The 23912-nt window shown below is 50.0% G+C and overlaps 1 protein-coding gene across 1 annotated transcript in view; it reads left to right on the top strand.

The window, feature by feature from the left end:
• Positions 1-23912, top strand: part of DHX38 (DEAH-box helicase 38) — a 2105687-nt gene that overhangs the window by 1000178 nt on the left and 1081597 nt on the right. The window lies entirely within an intron of this gene.

The following is a 23912-nucleotide window of genomic DNA, read 5'->3' on the forward strand; positions in this document are numbered from 1 at the left end:
ATGTCGTCTTGGAGTTCACCATCCAGGCAGGTGTGCTGGTTTGTTTGTCCTGCCCCAGGCTATGTTCCGGCCAGCATTGTCTCGTTTTCTGGTCTGTTCCCATGTGCTGTCACTGCTTGCAGCTCTGCGGAACTCACCCTCTGCAAGTCTCTCCCTCCTGGTAGTCTCCTTCCCTTGGCGCCGGGAGTCCATGCCCGATCTCGCCCAGGTGTCTGCTCCCTTGTTTGCCGGTCCGTTTATATGAGAGGGGTGGTGAGGGTCACAGCTACAACCCCCGAACTTTCAGACCACCAGGACAGAGGGGCCGCTCTGTATCCCTCAATCAGTGATTTCATGAGGCCCCCCTCCTTACTGCATCCCTTCCGGATGTTTGTGGTGGAGTCCTTTTTAGCCGCCCGAGGTTGCTCAAGGAGTGTCGTGTCGTCCCGCCATTTATTCAGTCTCGGGTGCCTCACCCCCAATGGCACGCCAACAGCGCTGCCACCACTGGGGTACCACCGTCGAGGAGGTCAGATGGTCCTCAATGGGTACACCTCCCGATCAGTACCGCAGCCACCGTTACCAGCTGGTGCTTTGGTGGCCCAATCGGTGCAGGGCAGGTCTCCGGTATTCCACTCTGTCCTCCTCAAGGTCTCTCCCACAGCTGCCGGAGACTACCTTATGTTCGGGCTGAGCCCCTGCTTCTCCCAACCTGCCCCCTACCTCGGGGTGCCTTATGTGACCATGTACCTTCACGCAGAGGGCGTCTCCTCATAATCCGGGACAACACTTCTACGTGCCGGCAAACCAGATACTGTGAGGGCCTTGTCAGGGGGAGGGATCTCAACCAGTCGACGTATTTCTCCCTTCTCCTGGGTTCAGCCGTCCCCTCTGCTTGTCCCGATGTGCTGAGAACCTTCCTCCATCTCATTGCAGCTTTCGCCTATGTGAACTGGTCCAGGAAATGGCAGCATCTTTACTGTATATTTAGGTGGTGCTTGGAGCTCATGGGACCACAGCCATCTTGGTTGGGATCTCTAGCGCCATCTGCATACTGCATTCCTTACTCGAAGCCGAAGTTACACCCCTACTCTGAACTCGCATACCAAGCTTCTGGCAGAGGTCACAGTAATTGCTGGCCGACATATTTAAAGTTAAGCCATGTTCAGGGTGTTCGGCAGAGGTAGGCATACCAAACTGCCATGGTGGCTGATTTCCTTTATTATCCTGCTAAATTGTGTGCAGGCCATCATGTGCCATGTCTGCCCTCATCTATTTACACACTGCCCCCACCACTGCACAGCACCTGGGAGCCTGGCAGAATGGACTTATTTAATTTGCCAAAATCACCCACCATGGCAGTTTAGAATGCCTATCTCTGCCGAGCACCCAGAACATGGCTTAACTTTAAATATGTCCGGCTGCAATTACTGTGACCTCCTGCTTGTCAAGGTCCCAGCTCAGCTCTGGTTTCAATTAAGTTCTCTGGGGCTTAATGTATGAATAAACTTGTGATGCCATCATCGGCGGCGATCGTGAGACTGTGCTGGCCTTGGGCTTTATCAAGGATTTTTAATCAGCCAATCAGCCTGCACTCGAGCTCAGTGTTAACAATTACAACAAGGACAATTTAACCTTCCTTTCTAATGGATTGTCCTCCCACGTATTCCTCATTTTAGATATTCGTATCTTGCAGCTTGCTGTTTTGGAAATGTTTCCCTAGATGGCGCTGTGCTCGAGGTCCGAGGCTTCGAATGTCCCTCGATGGCCACCATCGACGTCATCTGTAGTATAAAGGGCTCTAGCCGTGCCTGTTAGCCTCCACAGCCTAGACAGGATTATTTCAGATCAATGTCTTCCACTTTTGAGGAACAATCCTCTGAGGAGGATGTTACTCCGGCTGGAGTAAAATTTGGGACTAGGAATATCCCAGAAGAATTAGTAGACCCGAATTCTAAAATGGCAGATTAATATGAATGCCTTCAGATGGCCAGTGGCCTGGATAACCTCCCATGAGGTAGAGTTTGATAGACCCGACCCTGCAGATGCACGATACAGAAACTTAATAGAGTAATTGAATTAATGGGATGGAATGCAAATTCCCGAAATTTTTACCAAGATGACATGAGAGACATCCTCAATGAAAGCCCTAAAAAGGACCCTGTTCTCCCTTTTTCATAGGGATTACTAAAAAAGAGTTATGGCCACATGGGAGACCCCAGACTCTGGCCCAGCCATAAATAAGAAGTTTGTGGGGAAGTATAGGCCTTCCTCAACTGACCCTGAATATCTGTCAAAACCTCCCTCGCCTGAGAGCTTAGTGGTGCAGGTGGCCACATCTACAAGACAATCGGCTTACCCTTCGATTCCCCCCCTGGATCGGGACGACAAGAGGATTGATGCCTGGGCCCGTAAAGCTTTTTCGTCGGGCAGTATGGCCTTAAAATCCACTAATGTGACTTGCACTCTTGCAAGGTTCACATACACCCTGTGGGATTGTATGACGGCAGCGGCTGAACACATCCCAGAGGGCGAGGAACAGGAAGGTTTTCTCGCAATTGTCCGATGGAAAGGCGGCTATGGGGGAATGCCTCCAATCAGGGCTGTACACTGCTGATAGCATAAGCAGGTCCATGGCGTCTAGCACAGTCCTGCGCAGATTTGCGTGGCTGAGAAAATCAGGTTTTGCACCTGATGTGCAATCCAGATTGCTCAGTATGCCTTTTGACGGCTTGAGGTTGTTTAGCAGCAAGGCAGACAAAAGTTTAGAAAAGCTGCAGACCTCAAAAGCGGCTGCTAAATCTTAGTGCCTCTAGAAGACAACCTCAGCAACACTCCTACTCCGGGTCATCTTCCTGGAGGAGTCGTACTTTTCGCTTTTATTCCTCATTTGGGAGATTGAAAGGAAAGGCCAGTGTGAAAAGGTCAAAAAAGAAAAAACCCTCGTGGTGGAAGAGGAAAAGGTGCTAGATCAGCTAATGCAAAGCCACTCGGAGGCCTTAACCCACAAGGCCCCGGTGGGAGGCAGGATCACTCAGTATCTGAACGAATGGCGGGGCATTACTTCAGATATTTGGGCACTGGAAACAGTGGCCCATGGGTACTGCCTTCCTTTTCGACAAAGGCCTCGGGACCATCCACCGGGAGCCAGCTCTGCCAAAATTCCAGACCCGCTCCTTGTACAGGAGATTTTAACCCTGCTAGAGAAAGGTGCAATAGAACATGTACCTGTAGCGGAGGGGAACAAGGGTTGGTACTCCCCTTACTTTCTCATCCCAAAGAAGGACTGAGGATTGAGACAAGAAAGTTGAACAGGTTCCCCAGGAAGGACAAGTTCAAAATGGTTACCCTTTCTCAGATCCTTCAGGCTTTCCAACTCCAAGACTGGTTGGTATCATTGGACCTTCAGGATGCTTACTTTCATGTGCCGATCTATCTCAAGCACAGGAAGTACCTGAGGATCGCGATTGGCAATTCTCACTATCAGTTTTGAGTTCTGCCATTCGGGTTCACCTCTGCCCAGGGGGTCTTCACCAAGCTGATAGGGTGGTGGCATTGAGTCTCAGGAGAGGAGGGGGATTCACCTCTACCCTTACCTGGACGACTGGCTAATCAGGGCGAGTTCACCCGAATGAGCCCAGGAACATCTAACCATGACCTGCCAATTCTTACACAGATGGGCTTTTCCCTCAATTTCAAGAAGTCAGAAATGATACCACTCTAGAGGCTCCAATTCATCAGAGTTGTACTGGACACATCCTTGGGAAAAGCCTCGCCTCCCGAGGAGAGAGCTCACCACATTCTGCAGATGGTAACAAAGTTCCAGAACGCCCAGCGTCTACCGGCCTTCTATTTCCTCAGGTTGCTTGGTCTCATGGCATCCTGCATTCTTCTGGTGCCAGAGGCCAGATTGAGGATGAGATCCCTTCAATGGGCCCTCAAAACTCAATGGTCTAAATTTTCGGCCAATATGTCAGATCTTTTGCCAGTTCCGGCAAGAGTCGCTCAAGATCTACTATGATGGGCTTGCAATGACAATATCCTAAAAGGATAATCTTTTTGGCAACCATGGCCGGAGATGATAGTAGTGACGGACGCCTCACTCACGAGGTGGGGAGCCCACACCAACGATCTTACAATCAACAGTCGTTGGTCTCCGTCAGAGTCCAAACTGCATATCAACCTTTTGGAGCTGAGGGCAATCAGACTAGCTCTGAAAGCGTTTCTACCCTCTGAACAGGGAAAGAATGTCCTAATAATGGACAACACAGTGGCAATGTACTACCTCCACAAGAGTCGTCGTAGGATCACTTCCACTGTGCAGGGAAGCAATGAAGCTCTGGTCCTGGGCAATACAAGAAGGAATCTCTGTCAGCAGTTCACCTAGCCGGACAGCAGAACACAGCGGCAGACGCTCTGAGCAGGCAGTGCACAGTGTCCCACGAGTGGGAACTAGCTCAGGAAGTCCTTCAACCTTTGAGTAACCCCTCGGGTGGATCTTTTCGCGACCTTGATCATCCGAAACTGCTATCCGTACTGCTCAAGGGAATTTCCCCCAAGAGGAGCTCTAGGAGACGCGTTCGTGGTGGACTGGGATTTTCCACTGCTATATGCGTTTCCTCCAGTCCCTGTGATTCCTCAAGTAATTAGGAGGTTGTGAAAGTTCAGGAAAACCATGATCCTAATTGTTCCAGATTGGGCCAGGAGAACATGGTACCCGGACCTTCGAGACATGTCCATCTGCCCTCCATTACGTCTTCCACAGAGAGAGGATCTCCTCTCGCAAAATGGAAGGTCTGGTTCTCCATCCAGAGGTCAACACGCTCAGCCTTCACGCTTGGCTTCTGAGAGGCTGATATATAAGAATTGGGACCTCCCGGACAATGTAATGGAGATTTTGCTTTTGGCCAAATCATTGTACCGGTGTCGTTTGAACAAGTTCAGTAACTGGTGCAGGGACAACACTCCTATGGTACTCTTTCCTGTTACATTTGGTAAATTTGGGGCTCCAAGTTGTCACTATAAAGCGTTACTTAGCGGCGCTATCTATTTTTAAGTGCACCTCAGAAGAGGTATCTGATTTTAAAATGACCTTGGTTATTCAATTCCTGAAGGGGCTGACAAATGTGTACCCTCTAACTCCTATTCAGGTACCCGTCTGGGATCTAAACTTAGTCCTAAAGTTTCTTACATGTATACCTTTTGAACCACTACATTCGAATGGATTGTGTCCTCCAACATATTCCACATCTTAGACATGTAATGTCAAAGATGTGTAATACGTTGGAGGAACATCCAGTCGAAAGAATGTTACCAGTGGTAAGTAATTTGTTCTTCTTGCCCGTTAAGGCTTCTTACTTTGAAAACATTTCTACTAGTGGCAATTGCATCAGCCCGCAGGGTGAGTGAGTGGCAGGCGCTCTCTTGTAAGCCTCCGCACACCATTTTCCATAAGGACAAGGTTATCCTTCGTCAACCCCTCTTACCGAAGAAAGTCTGACTTCCACCTGTCACAGAAAATTACTTTACCTTCTTTCTTCCCTCCTGCACATGCAAGTAAGGAAGAAGAAAGATTACACAGACTGGACCCAAAAGGGGCTCTTAGTTTCTATATCTCCATATTGGCTAAATGCCGACAATCTAAACAACTTTTTGTCGAGTATACTGGGCACAAATTGGGTCTAGCGGTAACAAAACAAACTCTATCCAGATGGATAATTTTAGCAATCCCTGAATGTTTCCATGTCAAAAATTGGCTGGAAAAGATCCCACAGATGGATTAAGGGCTCATTCAACGAGGTGCATGGCAACTTCAACGGCTCTTCAGATGGGTGTCCCAGTGCAGGACATTTGTGCAGCGGCCACTTGGTCATCCATGCATTCCTTCAAACATTATTGCCTGGATTCAAAATCATTTCAAGAGGGTCTTTTTGCTAAAGCTGTCCTACACACCGTGCATGACTAACTTTTTCTATCTGATACTCCTTCCTCCAAATTCATACTGCCATGCGAGCCTATCTAAGACGAGGAATACGTGGGAGGACACAATCCATCCGAAGAACAAGTTACTTACTATCTGTACTGTTCTTTCGATTGGATGTTCCTCCCACGTAGTCCCCACCATACAGTTTACGCCAGTTGCTTCAAAACTCCTTCAGAGCCAAAGGTCAATAAAGCCTGGTCAGCTGATGTGGCAAATAACATCGTAAAAACAGAACTGAGGCTAACTGGGGCGGTTTGAGCGCTTTATACTAGGGATGACGTCTACGGTTGACTCGGCCCTCAGGGGACATTCGACGCCTTGGCCTCTAGCACAGCACCCTCTAGTGAAAACTTTCCGATGCAGCAAGCTGGAAGATGCAAATATCTAAGATGAGGAATATGTGGGAGGAACATCTCATCGAAAGAACGTTACAGTTGGTAAGTAACTTGTTCTTCTCGCGCTATTCCCTTCTGGCTGGCTTATTTCTTGTAACCGCTCCCAGGGAATTCTTTTGGCTCGGCGACTCTCTCAACCTCCTCATCTCCCTGCATATATCATGTGAATGCTGCGGTTTATTTAGTTTGACAACCTTAATTGGCAGTAGCGGCCAGAAATGAGCACTGATTGACATATTTGCACATTTAAAAGATGCATTGAGGTGTGGTGACAAGTTTTACGAAACCCCAGGTGCTTCATTTGCACATTTCTAACTGCTGAAGTATTTGTGAAATTCAATTCCCAAAGGACAAGTTACCCGATCCCGCTGTTAACCAGAAGAGCTGAGTGCAGTTGGGGGTGTAGGGGCGTGTAACCACCTCGCCCATCGTCTCTCACGGGAAGCCCCTGTGATGTACCGAGGGTTTTGGTGCTTGACCAATTGGGCATTTATCATCTTTTATTAGGGCTATGCCTCCCCCACACCTTTTTGAAAGGTTCCCCTTTCTCCACCATCAGCACAGACCCCTTCCCTCGGTGCTCATCTGCCAGTGCTGTGGTAGGTGCGGCCATGCAGTCAATTACCACTTCACCCCAGAGCCGGGGCGTGAGGGGTACGAATGAACAGTACTATCCTGAAGGCAATGGGATGGGGTAGGAAATGGTGCTTCCCTTTCCCCAGTATATGGGGCTTGGATATACGAAATTACCTGAACATGGATTTAAAATAGGTCTGCAGCCCGCCCTTATGTTACAGCAAGATCCAACTTGGCAGGAAAATGACCCCTCGGTGACTGCACCTGCCAGCACCTCAATATGCAGGAAGACACCCACCAACCCCAAGCTCGCCGCCCCACCCTCCCCCTTTGCTGGATGGCCGCCTCGGAAGCCCGGAATATCTGTGTAAAACCTCTGGTGGGCACTGTGATGGGAACCCACAGCGGGTGACAGTGTGTGGGGCCTCCCTGTGCTCTCACATGTTAAGATTATTCGATCCTTTCTGAGCAACGCAAATGCATCGGTTTCTCAGTAATTCATATAATGGTAGGTTTGACCCGAATCTATGTGATCACTGTGCCACCTGCAACTGCGACGCCAAAAAGGCCGACGGCAGTTACGGCGCTGCGCAGTGATCATATGGATCACTGTGCCCGCTTCCCCTCGCCTGCATTACCCCTCCCAATCCCCACCTCACTTACCTTCAGGGCGGCACACTTCTGCTTTTGCCGCCCGCACTCTGTGATCCCTGCGGTGTCAGCTCTTCCCACTAACGTGGGTTGGAGCTGACGCTGCAGGGTGCTTTTTTTTTTTTGTGTCCTCAGCTTTCCGAAATGGTAAGCGGGGGATGCCTCTGCAACCCCCGACCTCCATTACTGCACCCAGGAAGAGCGTGGGACACCCCCGCAACCCCTGCTCTGCTTGGGCGCAGTAAATGTCACCCTCATTTTGTGCGCCTCCAAGGTTGCAGTGACTGTGGGGGCGCACAAATGAGGGCGATATTTTCATATGATACCGTTTGACACTAAGCAACGCCAGCCGCGTTGCCTGTACACTAGGCAAGGGCGAAGAGTTGCAGTCTGCTACACGTGGGTTTAGTTTGTCCATTGTGACGTTTTAGGTTTGTGGCCCTCCCCCCTGTTTTTTTAATCCATATCTGAAAGCCGCCCCAGCGCCAAAAGCCACAGAACGTGCGCGGAAGTGACCCGCACTCACACATTTTTGACCTCCCCACAATGGCGAAACACCTCCAGCAAGCAAACCCTGGCCCTCACCGCTCAAAATAGCACTGTGCCCACCAGATGAGACTCAACCACTGAGGACAGCACCACACCCACCAGGCGCCCCCACATCCTCCCAAATCATCACTGAGACTTTGCACAAAAGGTAGAAGAGGCTGGCACAGCACTGAAAGCAGTGCTCTCTCCCTCCTCTTGTCTATAGTCTCCACCACCCACAGTACCCATAATGTCTCCAGGGCCCACTCTGCAGAACAAAAGTAGAGACAAACGTGCATCTCCTGTGCTCTCGGCACACTGGGAGCAGATCAATATTTTACTAAGTGGGCTTCACCTTTTACTATTGGTGTCCTTGGATGGAGCAGGGATCGATTTGGAAAGACGGGGACATTTTTTAAATTTGTTTCTTTGTTCTCCAGCATGTGGTCTGGCATGGATTCACATGCTCATTAATATTCCCTGTCGTCAGGCTGGGAATCCTCAGTAAAAGGAAAAAACAGCTTCAGTTTCACTTACAAACTGTCTTGCTCCTTTAAACTGATCACTGAGCTCTGGGTCATACGGCCCCCAGCGAATGACTGACCTCTCCCTAAGCCCCTCTTCTGGCAGCCTGTTAGGCAGAAACCTGTGCAGTTCCCTTAGGGACCACTGCAAAAGATTTAGGACTACAGGTGTTTGGCAGTAAACCCACTTGGTAGCAGTCTGTACCACACAGATTCACTTGGTAGCTGTGGCTGAGCAGTCAGACTTCCCTCAAGAAAGGTTAGGCAGTATACAGAGTATTCACAATAGGTCAAAAGAACATAGTAGAACAAGCAAGCACTGACCAGAGTTTGGTGTAAAAGAGGTATAATTATTTATTTAAAACCACATCTAATAAAACACACAGGCACTAATATTAAGCAGTTCAAAAACACGGTCACTAAAAGATATACACTCCCTTAAAAGAAGATTAGACAAGTCTTAATTAAAGCCCCACTTTTTTTCAGACCGCGGTGAGCGCTTAACGCAGATGGCACTCTAATAATTCGTTTTAAGAGGGAGAGAAAAGCAGTATATAAATTGAAACAGATCCCAACACTTTCACAAGAACACAGCAAGAGAGGAAGGCAGAGTCAAACCGTGAAGTTAGAGTTCAGAAAGCCGGATCCACTTTAAGAGGATCAGAACAAAATGTGTCCAAGGTCACACGGTTAAAAAGTGCACAAAAGTCTCAAAGGTTCAGAAAGAGTTGGACCAAAAGAAAGGGACCAGTTAGATGGTCAAGGCGGCCAGGCCAGTCCAGAAGGTTAAGGGATTATTATTACCTTGTAGCAATCTTTAGAAAGGGAGGCCTGGCGGACACGGTACCTTAAAGTGGTGAGAATGCTCCAGCGGGGGCAGTTGTTCCTGGCAGCGGATGCAAGTCGGTGCTTCGTCCGGGGGAAGAGAGGATCTCGTCGGGGAGGAAGACAGGAGTCCGTTGCACTGCAAGGGAAAAAACCAGCCGCGGAGTTCGCAGTTAAAAGGAGCGGTCCTTTTGTTCGAGGTCCAGTGGTAAGTGGCTATGCGGTTGCTGGGGTGCTAGGCACGGGCAATTCGACCACAAGACGTCCTGGGATGCGAGAAAAAGAAGGTAAACTGGTTGTGCCCACCAGTCGGGGGAAGAAGCCTCTCCAGCAGGGAGATCTTCTCTGTCGTTGGGAAGTGGTGAGTCGGTTCCGCAGGGCTCCACCGGTGGTGTTGTAGCAGGTCGGCTCAGCTTCTCCCTCGTCGGATTCCAGGTCCTGTGGCGACTTCTGAAGTTCCAGTCCCCAAAGCCCTGCTTTTATGCAGCACACCCCCATTCACTCAGCCTAGCTGTCAATCAAACATGCTAAGTGGTGAGCCGGCCGGCTCACCACTTGGGCCAGTCACACAAGAGTGCGACTTGAGTTACCAAGGTAACTCAGTCCAGGGTGCCTAAACCCCCTCACACACCCCCAGTGGTACTCAGACAGAGTGGCACCACTTTTGGAGGCTTCTGTGGAGAAGCCCGCCAAAAGTGGAACAAAGGGCTCGACTTGGGTTGGAGTCACAGAAGAGAACACAAACGCCATTTTAGAAAAGAGTCCTGGCAAAAAATACCAACCAGCGAATTAATATTAAATAAACCGGCGGTATGTTCGAGGCTATGAGAATTAAATAATTAAAGTTGGTAGCCTCGAACAATGGGAAAATCCCATAGGGATATATTCGCGGTCAAATATAAAAAGTAGTATCCACTGCCACCAGCCAAAACTCGATCAGGGGGGACGGAGACGTGCCCCCTCGACTAACAGACCCCGGGGCAATCGAATTGCCCCGACCAGTACGTCCACAATATGGTTTGTACTGGTTTCTGTTCATAATTTGGGACTAGTAAAGCCAATGGTGACTTTACATGCCCTGGGAGACAGTAGTCAGTCCCAGGGTATGGAGTCTATGGTGGGGGTCACTATGACACCCCTGTGTTGCTGCACTGAGGGTGCTGTGTAACACATATAGTAGCAACACATGAGACCCTATGGAGTAAAGGACCCCATAGCCCATAAAACACATTAGCAGTCAAAGGAACACCATAAATCATGTCCAAGAGTGGGAGAAAGAGTCTCTCTTGGCAGGAGAGAAAAAAACTCCAGAAATCCAGCAAAGCTGCTGGGGGACTCACTAGGTTAGGAAATTCAGCCTAAACAGAATTCTCCCTAACACAGCCATCTTCATATTTTTCCTGCACGTTCAAGTGTTGGGAGTCCTTGTGTTTTGCTCAGAGCTTTTCTCCGTTTTCATGCTTCTGCAGCATTGCGTCTGGCATGGATTCACATGCTTATGAATATTCCCTGTCAGGCTGGGAATCCTCGGTAAAAGAAAAAATCGGTTTAATTTCTGAACAGTCTATCTCCTAACAACCAATCACTGAGCTCTGGGTCATATTGCCCTCAGCCAATGACGGCCCTCTACCTAAGCCCCTCCTCAGGCAGCCATCTTCAGATATTTACCGCACATTAGAGTGTTGGGAGTCATCATGCTTTGTTCTTTGGGTATTTTGCTGTGTTTTTCGCTTTTTGAGAGTTAATCGAGCCCGTGTGCTCCATTGATCATTCCGACTAATGGGGACCCGTTTTTCGGATTTTTCATCTCCCCTTAAGTGTTTTCATAGAGTAGTCTTGTTGGAGGCTTCCAGAAGATTCATCAGGCCTACACTGCGTGGATCATGTCAGACGAGGAGGACGGGGCTTCACTCTTCAAGCTGTGCCCCGACTGCGCTTTGCGGAATGGACGACAAACCTTCCCAGTGTCTTTATTGCCTGCACCCGACGCATAAGGAGGAAGCTTGTGCGTTTTGCCGTGGATTCTGGAAGCGCACGTTGAAGGACTGGGTCGTACTGTCTGCAGACCGACATCTGCACCATATCGTACCCAGGGTCATGCCTCTCCCGGATCCGGAAAAGCGGAGCGTAATTATAAGTCCTTTGTCCCCACCCGTTGGGCACCAAACACAAGGCCAAGCACCGCAAGTCTGCGTCCGTTGGGGTCACTGCTGCTGCGGGTCCCCCGACAGTCTGGGCGCGCCCATCATCTCCATCCACGTCGATCTCCAGTCAACGCTCTGGTTCCTTATCCAAGAGAAAGTCGGATAACCCGGGTAAGCTACGAGAGAACCCAGAGAAGACTAGACAGGAGAAGGCCAAGTAGGGTACAGTGCCCAGCCTGTCCGCAGCAGAGAAGGCCAAAGGAGACAAAGGGTCCAATCCGGCCCTTAAGTGGAAGGCAAAACAGGACAAGACCTCTGGTTCGGCCGTGAAGAAGGCCAAGCAAGACAAATGGTCCGGCTTTTCTGTGAAGGCCTAGGTGCACCAAGCGAAAGCTTCACCCTCCCTGGAGGTGGTGGTGGCGTCGCTTTCAAAGGCCGTAGTGGCAGACCCGCTGCGTGCCCCAATGACAACGGCCGCAAGGGTGACTCTTCCTCCCAGGAAGGAGGCTTTGAATATGCCCGCTGATAAGACGCCGAGAAAAGGATGCCGGACCTTAGCCTGCAACCAACCCTTCCGGACCCAAAGAAAGGGGGGGGTGAAGTCCTTCAGGGAACTGACATTTCTTCGGCTGAAGATGAGGACGATGCCCATTCCGTCCAAGAGGGCGATGACGACTCAGGCTCCAGGAACTTGCCCCATGACAATGGTGACGGGGGATGGGAGGGCCCAGGACGATGGGGTCCAGGCCCTTCTACTCCCTGGAGGCCTCCTCGAGACTTTGCACTGGATATCATCTCGGCCCTGAACTCGCTGGTGTCCGAGTTGCAGAGGAGGATACTGACAATCCCGCCATCTGCCCCCCCACGGCACCAGTGCCGGTCACCCGGTTGCCATCTGGGGAACCATCGACTAAGAGAAGGAGATGCCTGATGCCTCCATGCCACCCTTTTCGCCACAGCTCCCCTCCCCCAAAGGGAGACTGAATCGGACACAGCAACGATGGGCATGGATGATGCGGGATGGAGGATCTGCCATCTCCTTTGCCCAGAGCTCCTCCTCCGGATGAGATAGAATTGTTCCACGAAATGATCTCCCAAGCCTCAGAACTTTTCCAGCTCACGCCGGAGGAAAACAAAGGTTTGTTGTATCAGCGACGAGGCGCAAATATAAGACCATCCTTTCGGTCCCCCTTACTGGACGATGTTTGGGACGAAGGGCTGCCGTTGATTAAGAACCCTGCCACAGCGAAGAGAGACTGGCTGGAGAAAATGTACAGGGTGCCGGACACTATGCCCAAGTGTCTACGGTCTCGACCGTCGCTAGACTCTGTGGTCTCAGCGGCCACCAGGAAGAAATCGCCGGGCTCGACTTCTTCTTGGTCGACTCCTCTGGACAGCGAGGGGAAGAAATTGGACTCGATGGGTAGGAAGGTTATCTACTCTGCAGCGACCATGATCAAGCCTGCCAACGCCCTCGCCATCGTAGCCAGGTACGACCAGGAGCTGTGGTTTAAGCTAGCTCTGTTCCTGGACTTCCCTCCCCGATGACAAGCGGATCGAGGCCTTGGAACTCTTTCAAGAAGGCGAGGTGTCTTCGGATCATGCCATCACTGTGGCCATGGACATTGCGGATGCCGGGTTCCACCAGATGGGGAACAGCGTCTGCCATCGTGGCTGACTCAGGGCCACCAAATTTAGGCAGAAGGTCCAGAGAAGTGTTTTGGACACGTCCTTTGACTGGGACAACCTGTTCGGTAAAGCGGTGGATAAATCCCTCAAGGCCATCAAGGTGGACACAGACAGCATGTGGCCTAGGCACTCTACGACAGCAGTCCTTTTGTTCCCCAGGAGGGAAGTCTAGCCGATCTTTGAGGGATTTCAGTGGGGGCTCCACCTCTTACCGCCTGCCCCCACGCTCTTCGACCTAGGAAGCCAACAGATGCCGCTCCAAGACCTTTGGGGGCAGCCACCGTTGTAGCCTGGGACCGCAGGTCGGCACATTGACCTCCAAACAGGATTTAACCAGCCAGCACTTCGGGCCCCTACCAGTGTACCCTGGTGGGAGGCTGGCTGATTAACTTCGTCAGCGTTTGGAAGACCGTCTCCACCAACAGTTGGGTGCTGGACGTTTTCCCCCCACTGACAAACATTAGAATTCCCACAAAAGTGTCCCCAAATACCACATGCGGCCCAGCAGGAAAATCGCGTCCCTCAGCTGCTGCTGGAGGCGTGGGCCATGGTAAGGAAAGGGGCGATAGAGCTGGTTCCAAAGCGGCTCTGGAGTTTACTCAAGGTACTTCCTTGTACGAAAGAAGACTGGGGGCTAGAGGCCCATCTTTGACCTTCGATGACTGAACAAATACATCAGCTCCCAGAAGTTCAGGATGGTTGCTCACTCTTCAACACGTGCTCAGACAACTGGAAGAGGGAGACTTTGTCGTTGTTGGAACTGGAGGATGCGTACTTCCTCATCCACAAAGGACACCGCAAGTTTCTGCGCTTCGTCGTTCAATAGAAGCATTACCAATTCAATGCCCTGCCTTTCGGACTGAATTCGACACCCAGAGTCTTCACAAAGTGCCTGGCTCTGGTGGCGGCCCATCTATGACTGCAAGGGATCCACATTTACCCTTACTTGTACGACGGGCTCATCTGCGCCAGATCAAGCGGCATAGCTGTCGACCACACGGCGAGGACCGTCCGACTGCTGACAGATCTGGGGTTCTCAGTGAATTATGCAAAATACTGTTAGAATCTGTATCGCTCACCAGGTATCCACGGGGACGTCACTCAGCCTGTTCTGACCTCAAACCCTTCCATGGAGTCTACTCGACTGGAGACTGGGCCTGAAACACAGGATTGGTAGCGTTTAACTCCCTATTGTCTCTGTGTGCATGAACCCCTTCTTCCCCGGGGTCCAACCCTTCCCTTTGATCCACAGCTCACCTTGTTTTCTTGGAAAGTGTGCTCTCCGTCCTGCTTACAGCGCAGGGGCGCGTTGATTGATGCAGGCTCGTTGCTGCCTAGTAACTTCACCGGCAAGAGTCTGACAGGTAAGTATGTGTCTTTTGAACAGTTCTCTTCCTTCGATGATGGCCGGCATCCGGGGATGGCAACGTTCTGCTACAGATGAGTAGCGCTGAAGGTGAATGAGAGCGCGATGCAACACTTTCGGATTTGTATTGAACTGAGTTCTTTTTCTGTGTCTTTTAGGTGCCACAACGTTTTCAGCGTGGATGCCGGTTATGAAGAAGAAATGCGGTCAGTAAGCGCGGTATGCGGCGCCTCTAGATGTTTCCACGCTAACCTGGAGTGTCTTTTACCTCTTGCAGATGGATGAGAAGTTCTGGAGACAGAGTTCCCCCAGAGCGGCTGGGATTCAGGTAAGCTTTTGACGCTCGTACAGTCTTTAAAAATAAGCGAAGATTTGCTGAATGCTTACTAATGCCTTTTTTTCTGTACTTTTCCCTTTTCCTTAGGAAGCAGCGTGCCGGGATGGGAATGACACCGCCGAAGATGCCTGTAGAACAGAAGGAGCGATGAATGATGGGCAGAAGCGCCGCAAGGTAAGGCTGTTCCTAACAGTGTTCTTGTTCTTGCAGGAGCTGAGCGCAGAAGAAAGATGCAGGCCTAATGGAGACCGATCCGAACACGGTGAGTCACGCTGCAAGTGCAGAAAACGCAAAGCATGCTTCACAGCCTGGGCGTGGCTTAAATAGTCTCAGGGTATCCCAGGTGTCTCTGGGCTGAACCACACCCAAAAGACTAGACTGCACATGCAGTTCTGAGAACCGAAATATGTGGGGGCATCCATCTTGTCCCCATCAATGCACTACAAGTCCAATCCCCGACGTTATCCTATGGGAGTGAGTGAGTCTGGTGCCACAAGCGCCAAGTCTGACTCCAAGTGGATCTTTGGAGGGATGGAGAGGCCCTTGAAGGCCATGTAGTTTATCGTGGCCTGGCTCCAGCCTGACAGTTTGGAGGGCTGGGGACTTGAGGGGCAGGAATCATGACAGAATCCATCGCAGGACGTCCTGTTCCTGGGATCCCGGCTCAACACGGTGTCGTGCTTGGCGGCTCCGTCGGAGGAGAGGATAGCAGCCATCTTGGGCAAGGTGCAACAGCTGTTGGCAATGAAGATCGCCACGTTGAGGGCCATCGAGTATCTTCTCGGCATGATGTCGTCATGCATTTACCTGAAACGACTCTGCGGGTTCCGGATGAGCCTGCTAGAGGAGTTTCTCGACGGCCGTTGGGTCTAGATGTCCAGAGGACAAAATCGTGCTCGATGAGGACTTCCGTTGGGCAATAAGGTGGTGAGGCGTGCGCCCAAATCTATCCGGAGGCACGGATTGCCAGACCCCTGGGTACCAGGAGACAGACCCTTCCCTGGAATGATGGGGAGCTCACACCGGCCGTCTTCATGCCAGAGGCATGTGGTTGCCAGAGGAGGAGACGTTACACATCAACGTCCTGGAATTACGGGCATTATTTTGGGCACTCATGTAATTTCTTGCATCCCTCAAGGGCAAGGTGGTGAGGGTTTCCAAAGAGGAGCAGGACTTATGACACTGAGCTGTCGCCCAGGGGATGTTCCTCGTTCCATTTCATATGGCAGGAGTAAAGAACACTGTTGCCGACTCCCTCAGCAGGGAGCTGCGCTCTTGCCACGAGTGGGAACATAGACAGGATCAAGTGGATTACCTTTTCTTCAAATGGGGCAATACCCAGATCAATCTGTTTGTGACAAACACCTAGTGCCAGAGGTTCGCCAGCAGGTTTCCGCAGCCGAGGAGCATGGGGGACGCATTATCATTCTCCTGGGACAGCCTTTTTTTGTATGCGTTCCTGCCTTTGCCGTTGCTGCTTCGAGTCATCAATCAATTCAGACGGTGCCTGTGCAGGATGATCCCCGTCGCACCAACGTGCCCCAGGCCGATCTGGTACCCCGATCTTCTCAGCATGTCAACGTCCCCTCCAGCCAAGCTACCAGTGGTCGCATATCTTCTCGCCAGGGAAGAGGTGCAATTCTGCACCACGACCCAGGATCTCTGAACCTGAAGGCCTGGCTCCTGCAGCTTAAGAATTCAGGGGTTCTGATTTTCTGGCAGACAAGCCAGAGGCCAGAACGTCATGTACGTTGAAATGCTACGCACTCAAATGGAAGAGATTCGCGATTTGGTGCCGTTCTGAGAAGACCGACCCTCTGAGGGTCATGGCCCCTCCGGTACTTCCATATTTGCAGTTGTTGGCTAAATCGGGGTTGGCTCACGCCTCCTTCAAGGTTAATCTGGCATCTTTCTCCCACTATACCAGATCCCCAGGATGACCCTCCTTGTGGTCGCTCCGGTTGGTCAAGGAATTAGTCAAGGGACTACTCTGCTTGTTCCCGCCGGTGAAGGTTCCGGCCCCGGCGTGGGATCTCAATGTGGTACTTACTAGGCTCATGGGACCCCCGTTCGAGCCTATGCATTCTGTTCCACTCAAGTTTCTATCGTGGAAGACCGCTTTTCTCGTGGCCATCACCTCTGCACGACGAGTGGGTGAGATCCAGGCCCTATCCTGTAAGCCATTTTACTTGACTTTCCACGAGACGAGGGTGGTGCTGCGGATGCACTCCTCCTTCATGCCCAATGTGCCGTCAGACTTTCATCTAAACGAGCCCTTGGTGTTGCCTATGTTTTTTCCGACGCCTTTGTCGCCGGCTGAAAGGACTTTGCACTCGCTGGATGTGGCTAAAGCGCTGACATTTTAGTTGGCCCGCACAAAGTTTTTCCGGAAAGTTTCTCAGCATTTTGTGAACTTTGGTCCTGTGAAACGTGGGAAGGCCCTGTCCAAGGCTTCCATTTCCAGGTGGCTCTCCGGCTGGATCACCCACTGTCACCGTTTGGCCAACCGACCGATGCCTGGCCGTCCGAGAGCCCATTCCACCAGAGCGATCGCTGCTACAATGGCGTTCCTGGCTGGTGTTTCCCTGCTGGACATCTGTAAGGCTGCTACGTGGAGGTCGATGCACACCTTCACGAAATTCTACTGCGGCGACGGGGATTCCAGGGAGGAGTCAAGAGTCGGCCAAGCAGTGCTGCGCAACCTGTGTTAGGCAGTAACCTGTTTAGTTCCCTTAGGGACCACTGCAAAAGGCTTAGGACTACAGGTGTTGGCAGTAAACCCAATTGGTAGCAGTCTGTACCACCCAGATTTACCTGGTAGCTGTGAATGAGCAGCCAGACTTCTCTCAAGAAGAGTTAGACAGTATATAGAGTATACAAAATAGGTACAGAGATACAGTAGCACAAGCAAACACTGACCAGAGCTTTGGTATAAAAGTATATAATTATTTAAAAACACACTTGTAAAATACACTAACGGTAATATGGAAAGCAAGTTCACACTGTCGCTATCAATATATATACATCCCTGAATACTTATTGAAAAAGTCTTAGTTAAAACACCACTTATTTGCAGACAGAGGCGAGCGCTTAACCTAAGATGGCACTCCAATAAGTTGGTTAAAATGGGAGGGAACAAAGCAAGTCAGAAAGGCAGAGTCTACTGTTAGAGCAAGAAAGTTCATAGGCCACGCCCACTCTTGGAGAGAGCAAGGTGGAATGTGTCCAAGATCACACAGTTGGATAATACTTTAAAACATCTTTGCAGATAGTTCAAAAAGGGTTAGATCAGTTCAGAAAGTTAGTTAGCAGGTCCCAAGTCACTCCAGGATCGAGAGTCAAGGATTTACGGGACACCTTGAACAGTCTGTTGCAAGGGAGACCAGACGGGACACAGTACCTGAAATGGTGAGAAAGCTCCAGCGGGGGCAGTTGTTCCTGGCAGCAGGTGCGAGTCGGCGCTTCGTCCAGGTGGAGAAGATCTCGACGTGGAGGAAAGCTGGAGGTCGTTGCACTGCCAGGGAAGAAACCAGCCGCGGAGTTTCCCGGTTAAAAGGTACTACTCTTTTATTCGCGGTAGTGGTGAAGCGTGGCTATCCGGCCGCCGGGGTGCTTGGCACGGGCGATTCGACCACAAGACGATCCAGGAAGGCGAAAAGAGGGCGAACTGGTTATCATCACCAGTTCAGAGGAAGAAGACTCTCCAGGATGAAGGTCTTCTCTGTCGTCGGGAAGTGGTGAGGCGGTTCAGCAGGGCTCCACCGGTGGTGTCGTCTTTGCAGATCGGCTCAGCTTCTCCCTCTTAGGATTCTTTGGTCCTGTGGCGACTTCTGAAGTTCCAGTCCCCAAAGCCCTGCTTTTATGCAGAAAACCCCCATTCATCAGTCCTAGCTGTCACTCAAACATGCTAAGTGGTGTGCCGGGCGGCTCACCACTGGGCCAATCACACAAGAGTGCGACTTGAGTTGCCAAGGCAACTCATTCCATGGTGCCTAAACCCCCCTCCCACACATCCTGTAGACCCAGACAGAGTGGCACCACTTTTGGAGGCTTCTGTGCAGAAGTACGCCAAAAAGTGGAAGAAAGGGCTCTACTTGGGTTGGAGTTACAGAGCCGAACACAAACGCCATTTTAAAACAGATTCCTGGCAAAAAGACCCAACCGGGGAATAAATATTAAATAACCCCTCGGTATCTTTAACATTGCACCAAAAAAGTGATGCGTTTAAAATAAATGGGAAAATCCCATAGGAAATATTTCGGGGGAATATTTTGCGTGGTAACCACTGCCACCAGCCAGAAACTTGATGAGGGGGGATTGCACAGTGCCCCCTCGAAAAACAGACCCAGGGGCAATCTAATTACCCCTACCAGTACTTCCACAATATGATGGTTTGTACTGGTTCTGTTCACAATTTAAGACTGGTAAAGTCAATGGTGACTTTACATGCCCTGGGAGACAGTCAGTCCCAGGGTATGGAGTCTGTTTGGGGGTCACGGACACCCCTGTGTTACTGCACTGAGGGTGCTGTGTAACACACTTACCAAAACTGCATGAAACCCTATGGAGTAAAAGACCCCATAGCCCATAAAACACATTACAAAGTCAAAGGATATCTCAAATCATGTCTAAGAGTGGGAGAAAGAGCCTCACTCTTAGCAGGAGAAAAAAATAAACCCCAAAAATCCAGCAAAGCTGCTGTGGGACTCACTAGGTTTGGGAAATTAGCTTTAACAGAGAATTCTCCCCAACACTGTCCCTGGTGAGGAGGTAAGAGATTGTTTCTGTTGAGCCTTGCCTCCTCCCGTGGTTGTGCATGTGTGTACTGCTATGTATTATTTATTCATGAGCATGTGAATCCATGCCAGACCGCATGCTGGAAAGGGAAGAAGTTACTTACCTGTAACTGTTTTTCTCCAGCATTGTTCTGGCATGGATTCACATGCGAACCCTCCCGCCTACCCCTCTGCGGCTCTTCTCTTGGTACTACTGCCCCTTTATCTGCTACCAAATCTGAAGATGGCTGCTTGAGAATGGGCTTAGGTAGAGGGTAGTCATCGGCTGGGGCAGTGTGTCCCAGAGCTCAGTGATTGGTTTATAGGAGAAAGACAGTTTGGAAGTGAAACTGTTTGTTTTTTCTTTTACTGAGGATGCCTGGCCTGACTGGGAATATTTGTGAGCATGTGAATCCATGCCAGACCCATGCTGGAGTACAACAGTTACAGGTAAGTAACTTGTTCCGGCTACATGTGGGATACATTGACCCACTCAGCAGAATTCCCCTCCATCACAAAGCTGCACTTCAGCCGTTACCAGCAAAATGGCTGCGCTGGCTCCTTTGAGCACCATTGTCTCATATCAAAACTGTGTTTTGCAGCTACAAAATGATGGCTGCACTGTCTTACCAAGCACCTAGTGGGCGAGATGAACGGGGAGCACACCAAGAAAAGCTGCCAGTGTGTGTTCTTAGGGGCACCAAAGAAGAGAATTGAAAAGCAGCACTGCTTTGCTGCTAGCTCAAAGTTTCCAATTGAAAAAGGGAAATATTTTACTTTTAAAATGATGGCGCCCTGATGCTCTTCATCTGTTCAACATTACAGTGCTTTTATCAGTAAGGCCAAACTATGCCCAGCCATAGTCAGATTGTGCTCCAGCAGAAGAGAGCATTATCACTGAATGACAGGCTGTGTCAGGAGAAATCTGTAAAATCACAAACAACTTCACTCTCAGCCGCACTGAAAAACGCTTGATGCTTTATGCTACAAAATGTCAATCGACTCTTCAAAAGAAACCCTGGCTCTCTGTGCATATGTCAATTTCAGTGGACCTGTGCCTTGAACAGATTGCTGTATAAAAGAAACTGACTAGGGCTGCCTGTTTTAAATGTGTAATGTTGAATGAGGCCCTGTCCTTGCCTAAAAATGTAAGGGGGTTTGGTTAAACTATAATATGTTTTATTCTGACAGCCTTGCCTTTTGGGCTCAGGAAAACTTTGGCTCTGCTGTGGAAGCCACAGAACAGGTTTTTCTGCTGGCTCCCATGGACAGTTGTGTGTTGGCAGCAGGAGTGGCTTTCCCCCAAAAGGAGCCACAATTTATTCTGGGACACCTACCTTTTTAATTCTGCCTTTGGAAACTTTGGTCCAGGAGGATTCATCTCACACGCTCGTCAGACTTGTGTCTGCGCTCCAGCTTGACGCAATAGATTCTGGGACACCTACGTGTGACTTCTGGAAATAACACCTACCCACAACTTCAACTGGGGGTCTTCAAAGCCAACTCCAGAGCAGACTTGTAAGCAATGCACTTATTTGGAAGACAATGCTGGCCATCTGGCTCAAAAGACTAGTTTATTAATAAAACTGAGACTTTTATCTCTGCAATTGGTCAATGCAGAATTGCAAAAGGGTCAGTCTAGATGCAATTTTGGTGGCTTTAAATTAAGACGTGGTAGCTTTCACTGGCATATTGGGGACAGAAATGGCAGAGAATTGGATATTCTGAGGAAAGTGTATATGGTGCCACTTTGAAATTCAATACCAACATGCCTTATGATAATATGTACACATGTATAAAGTTATAGATTTTAGGTATAATATTTCTCACTGAAAATGAAGAAAAATTATTGGACGGATGAAACGAAGTCCTACAACAAAATTTGGAAGTTGGACTGCCAGGCTCTATGTGAAATTTGTAATCTGCCTATGTAATTTGCAAAAGTGCCACAACTGTACCAATGTGTGATTAATGTTAAGATTGATTTTTGGCAAAAAGGACTGTGGGATGGCTTTGTACCTCATAAAACACAACACCTTAAACTGAGTCCCCTGTTTGATGAGGCGACCAACATAGGCTGACCTATCCGGTTCTTGGGGGTAGGTCTAGCTTAGTTTTGCCCAACAATAAATCCTCTGTCACCCTGTTACGCTCACCTGGCTCCCACAGAGGCATCGATCTGAACTGGACAGCTGCGGTCTCCACCAATGTGACGCGTAGAGCCGAGATGACGGGCTGGACTGGCCCACCTACCTTAGTTTGCTTGGCCCGTAGGAATATTCTTCTGCAAATGGAGAAAGGGAATTAACCACCCGTGGAGTTGAATGTAAATCCCCCCACCCCCGCTGTTCTGCCCACGGATCACCTTTGATGTCCTCTTTTATGGTCTCACATGATGGTTTGAAAAGATGAGCTCTCCTTCCTGCATTGAGTGCAGGGGCGTGTTGATGACCAGTTGCTTCACTGGCTCGAAGGAATTGGTGAGTTCCAGAACAATATTGACTCCGAAAAGTATGTAGTTCGTAAGAGTTCAAATGCCTGATTTTCACTCTTGTCCAATTCCTTGCAGATTGCAGCTTGACCCTAGTGAAGAGTTCCTCGTGGCAACCGGTAATATTCTGGTAAGGATTTGTATTTCCAACACAGTTCGATAAATAATGTCAATATGTAACCTGTTGCTTTCTCCCTTATTCAAGCACTGAGAGAAAGTATGAAGTCTCGGGGAATAATACCTCCGGCGGTAAAATCAGGTAACTCTAATGTGGCGAGGAGGGTTCCCCTTGATAGTCCCTTTGTTTCACATTGCTGTCCTTTTGTTTCCCCTTAGGGGCCGGGGTTCGGCGAAGATGCAGTGAAAGCTGCGCCGACCCGTGAAGAATCAGGTAAGTCTATGGGGGGGTTACTAATATTCCTCTGTGTATTCCTTTGGCTCACCTTGCTGTTCTTGTCTACTCCTTAGGTGCCGGAATGCGGCGGGAACATGCAGGAGGATGCAGTGGAATGTGAAGATGCTGTGAAGGCCGGTGAGTTCAGCGCCGCGCTGCAGCAGGCGAGGCGACACGCATAAAATAACTTTTCTTCCAGCTCGAAGGCACTATTGATCGGGAATTCAGGTAAGGATCAAAGGTATTGCTCTTGTTCTAACCTTTTCTCCTTCTTTCTCCCTTTTTCTAGGAGCTCCAAACTCGAGGTGGGCGTGGCAGAAGACTAGATGCAGACTTGCAGGCATGGTGAGCGTTACGCTGCTCGATGCAGAATAACACGAAGCGGGTGCTGCTCTTCGGGCGTGGTTTAAATAGCCTCCAAAGTAGTCCCAGGTAAGTATTCCTCCCCAGCCCCTCCCGAGTAAAAAAATAGTCCCTAGGTAAAATAGTCCCTTCCAAGCCTCATTTGGCTTGGAGCTCTTGCAGCATGGTCTGCATCAGGTAAGCTTGCAGCATGGTCTGCATCAGGTAAGTGCTACTCTGAGCCTGGCGCCTATGGCGCCAGGACTGACTCTCCATATGAGCCTGGCGCTAGGACCCCACCCAAACAGCCCCTAGCAGGGATTTTTGCGCTTGCCCAAAATAACTTGATGCCTACTTCCGGGGTTGCTGGACCTGGTCTGGGTCCCCGGGGGTAGGCATCATGACACACCCGCCTTATATATATGGGGGAGCTCACAGAGACAGGACTCTGTTTTTCCTGAATTTCCAGTGCCTGCGTATCCTGACACTCCAGATTCCACTGCCAGAAAAGGGATAGTTGGTTCAGGCCCTATCCAGGCAGAACCACCCTTCATAACTAAACCCCATAACAAAATCCCATTAACTAAGGGGAGAAGGGGGAAAAGCTGTGGTACCCTTTTGAGCGTATCTTGTGACCAGACCGGTTTTTCCCACTACCTGTATGCCAGCTGTACCCTTGTGAGCCAGTGACCAGACAGGACCAGCTGTTTGCTGTTAAGAGAGCCCGCAGTGCTGTGACCAAAGCCTTTGAATCCAGAACCCCAAATTCCAAACTCCAGCGTTGATTGCGAGTATTTCCCCCTCCCATAGCTACACATAGTCTACCCCATCTTGATAACTTGTCGGTGTCCTGTTCTCGAAGTAATCCTATCCATACCTTGGTAACTTGTTCAAAACTGTCAGAATTCTCTGT

The sequence above is a fragment of the Ambystoma mexicanum genome, chromosome 1q (genome assembly GCF_040938575.1).
Source record: "Ambystoma mexicanum isolate Mex_15411 chromosome 1q, UKY_AmexF1_1, whole genome shotgun sequence".
NCBI lineage: Eukaryota > Metazoa > Chordata > Amphibia > Caudata > Ambystomatidae > Ambystoma > Ambystoma mexicanum.